Genomic DNA, 4,289 nt, shown 5'->3' with positions numbered 1-4,289 from the left:
TTTTTAGCACCCGCGCACGGATTCGTGCGAAAACGCGTTTTAAGCATGCAGATGCATCTTTTGGTAGACGCGGATGAAGTTTTCTGCAAAACCACAAGATGTGCATGCAAATGGTGCTCTTGGCAGAACGCGCACGTGGATTTCTACCAAACGACGTGCTAAGCATGCCGATGCTGCTCATTTTAGCACCCGCGCACGGATTTGTGCGAAAACGCGTTTTAAGCATGCACATGCATCTTTTGGTAGACGAGATTGAAGTTTTCTGCAAATCCACAAGATGTGCATGCAAATGGTGCTTTTCGCAGAACGCGCACGTGGATTTCTACCAAACAACGTGCTAAGCATGCCGATGCTGCTCTTTTTAGCACCCGCGCACGGATTCGTGCGAAAACGCGTTTTAAGCATGCACATGCATCTTTTGGTAGACGAGATTGAAGTTTTCTGCAAAACCACAAGATGTGCATGCAAATGGTGCTTTTCGCAGAACGCGCACGTGGATTTCTACCAAACAACGTGCTAAGCATGCCGATGCTGCTCTTTTTAGCACCCGCGCACGGATTCGTGCGAAAACGCGTTTTAAGCATGCACATGCATCTTTTGGTAGACGAGATTGAAGTTTTCTGCAAAACCACAAGATGTGCATGCAAATGGTGCTTTTCGCAGAACGCGCACGTGGATTTCTACCAAACAACGTGCTAAGCATGCCGATGCTGCTCTTTTTAGCACCCGCGCACGGATTCGTGCAAAAACGCGTTTTAAGCATGCACATGCATCTTTTTGTAGACGAGATTGAAGTTTTCTGCAAAACCACAAGATGTGCATGCAAATGGTGCTTTTCGCAGAACGCCCACGTGGATTTCTACCAAACAACGTGCTAAGCATGCCGATGCTGCTCTTTTTAGCACCCGCGCACGGATTCGTGCGAAAACGCGTTTTAAGCATGCACATGCATCTTTTGGAAGACGCGGATAAAGTTTTCTGCAAAACCACAAGATGTGCATGCAAATGGAGCTTTTGGCAGAACGCGCACGTGGATTTCTACCAAACGACGTGCTAAGCATGCCGATGCTGCTCTTTTTAGCACCCGCGCACGGATTCGTGCGAAAACGTGTTTTAAGCATGCAGATGCATCTTTTGGTAGACGCAGATGAAGTTTTCTGCAAAACCACAAGATGTGCATGCAAATGGTGCTCTTGGCAGAACGCGCACGTGGATTTCTACCAAACGACGTGCTAAGCATGCCGATGCTGCTCTTTTTAGCACCCGCGCACGGATTCGTGCGAAAACGCGTTTTAAGCATGCAGATGCATCTTTTGGTAGACGCGGATGAAGTTTTCTGCAAAACCACAAGATGTGCATGCAAATGGTGCTCTTGGCAGAACGCGCACGTGGATTTCTACCAAACGACGTGCTAAGCATGCCGATGCTGCTCTTTTTAGCACCCGCGCACGGATTTGTGCGAAAACGCGTTTTAAGCATGCACATGCATCTTTTGGTAGACGCGGATGAAGTTTTCTGCAAAACCACAAGATGTGCATGCAAATGGTGCTCTTGGCAGAACGCGCACGTGGATTTCTACCAAACGACGTGCTAAGCATGCCGATGCTGCTTTTTTTAGCACCCGCGCACGGATTTGTGCGAAAACGCGTTTTAAGCATGCACATGCATCTTTTGGTAGACGAGATTGAAGTTTTCTGCAAAACCACAAGATGTGCATGCAAATGGTGCTTTTCGCAGAACGCGCACGTGGATTTCTACCAAACAACGTGCTAAGCATGCCGATGCTGCTCTTTTTAGCACCCGCGCACGGATTCGTGCGAAAACGCGTTTTAAGCATGCACATGCATCTTTTGGTAGACGAGATTGAAGTTTTCTGCAAAACCACAAGATGTGCATGCAAATGGTGCTTTTCGCAGAACGCGCACGTGGATTTCTACCAAACAACGTGCTAAGCATGCCGATGCTGCTCTTTTTAGCACCCGCGCACGGATTCGTGCGAAAACGCGTTTTAAGCATGCACATGCATCTTTTGGTAGACGAGATTGAAGTTTTCTGCAAAACCACAAGATGTGCATACAAATGGTGCTTTTCGCAGAACGCGCACGTGAATTTCTACCAAACAACGTGCTAAGCATGCCGATGCTGCTCTTTTTAGCACCCGCGCACGGATTCGTGCAAAAACGCGTTTTAAGCATGCACATGCATCTTTTGGTAGACGAGATTGAAGTTTTCTGCAAAACCACAAGATGTGCATGCAAATGGTGCTTTTCGCAGAACGCGCACGTGGATTTCTACCAAACGACGTGCTAAGCATGCCGATGCTGCTCTTTTTAGCACCCGCGCACGGATTCGTGCGAAAACGCGTTTTAAGCATGCAGATGCATCTTTTGGTAGACGCGGATGAAGTTTTCTGCAAAACCACAAGATGTGCATGCAAATGGTGCTCTTGGCAGAACGCGCACGTGGATTTCTACCAAACGACGTGCTAAGCATGCCGATGCTGCTCTTTTTAGCACCCGCGCACGGATTTGTGCGAAAACGCGTTTTAAGCATGCACATGCATCTTTTGGTAGACGAGATTGAAGTTTTCTGCAAAACCACAAGATGTGCATGCAAATGGTGCTTTTCGCAGAACGCGCACGTGGATTTCTACCAAACAACGTGCTAAGCATGCCGATGCTGCTCTTTTTAGCACCCGCGCACGGATTCGTGCGAAAACGCGTTTTAAGCATGCACATGCATCTTTTGGTAGACGAGATTGAAGTTTTCTGCAAAACCACAAGATGTGCATGCAAATGGTGCTTTTCGCAGAACGCGCACGTGGATTTCTACCAAACAACGTGCTAAGCATGCCGATGCTGCTCTTTTTAGCACCCGCGCACGGATTCGTGCGAAAACGCGTTTTAAGCATGCACATGCATCTTTTGGTAGACGAGATTGAAGTTTTCTGCAAAACCACAAGATGTGCATGCAAATGGTGCTTTTCGCAGAACGCGCACGTGGATTTCTACCAAACAACGTGCTAAGCATGCCGATGCTGCTCTTTTTAGCACCCGCGCACGGATTCGTGCGAAAACGCGTTTTAAGCATGCACATGCATCTTTTGGTAGACGCAGATGAAGTTTTCTGCAAAACCACAAGATGTGCATGCAAATGGTGCTCTTGGCAGAACGCGCACGTGGATTTCTACCAAACGACGTGCTAAGCATGCCGATGCTGCTCTTTTTAGCACCCGCGCACGGATTCGTGCGAAAACGCGTTTTAAGCATGCAGATGCATCTTTTGGTAGACGCGGATGAAGTTTTCTGCAAAACCACAAGATGTGCATGCAAATGGTGCTCTTGGCAGAACGCGCACGTGGATTTCTACCAAACGACGTGCTAAGTATGCCGATGCTGCTCTTTTTAGCACCCGCGCACGGATTTGTGCGAAAACGCGTTTTAAGCATGCACATGCATCTTTTGGTAGACGAGATTGAAGTTTTCTGCAAAACCACAAGATGTGCATGCAAATGGTGCTTTTCGCAGAACGCGCACGTGGATTTCTACCAAACAACGTGCTAAGCATGCCGATGCTGCTCTTTTTAGCACCCGCGCACGGATTCGTGCGAAAACGCGTTTTAAGCATGCACATGCATCTTTTGGTAGACGAGATTGAAGTTTTCTGCAAAACCACAAGATGTGCATGCAAATGGTGCTTTTCGCAGAACGCGCACGTGGATTTCTACCAAACAACGTGCTAAGCATGCCGATGCTGCTCTTTTTAGCACCCGCGCACGGATTCGTGCGAAAACGCGTTTTAAGCATGCACATGCATCTTTTGGTAGACGCGGATGAAGTTTTCTGCAAAACCACAAGATGTGCATGCAAATGGTGCTCTTGGCAGAACGCGCACGTGGATTTCTACCAAACGACGTGCTAAGCATGCCGATGCTGCTCTTTTTAGCACCCGCGCACGGATTTGTGCGAAAACGCGTTTTAAGCATGCACATGCATCTTTTGGTAGACGAGATTGAAGTTTTCTGCAAAACCACAAGATCTGCATGCAAATGGTGCTTTTCGCAGAACGCGCACGTGGATTTCTACCAAACAACGTGCTAAGCATGCCGATGCTGCTCTTTTTAGCACCCGCGCACGGATTCGTGCGAAAACACGTTTTAAGCATGCACATGCATCTTTTGGTAGACGAGATTGAAGTTTTCTGCAAAACCACAAGATGTGCATGCAAATGGTGCTTTTCGCAGAACGCGCACGTGGATTTCTACCAAACAACGTGCTAAGCATGCCGAT

This window comes from Dermacentor andersoni, unplaced genomic scaffold, assembly GCF_023375885.2.
Source record: "Dermacentor andersoni unplaced genomic scaffold, qqDerAnde1_hic_scaffold ctg00000066.1, whole genome shotgun sequence".
Lineage (NCBI taxonomy): Eukaryota > Metazoa > Arthropoda > Arachnida > Ixodida > Ixodidae > Dermacentor > Dermacentor andersoni.
The sequence above is the reverse complement of the archived record's forward strand: the minus strand, read 5'-3'. Positions refer to the sequence as shown.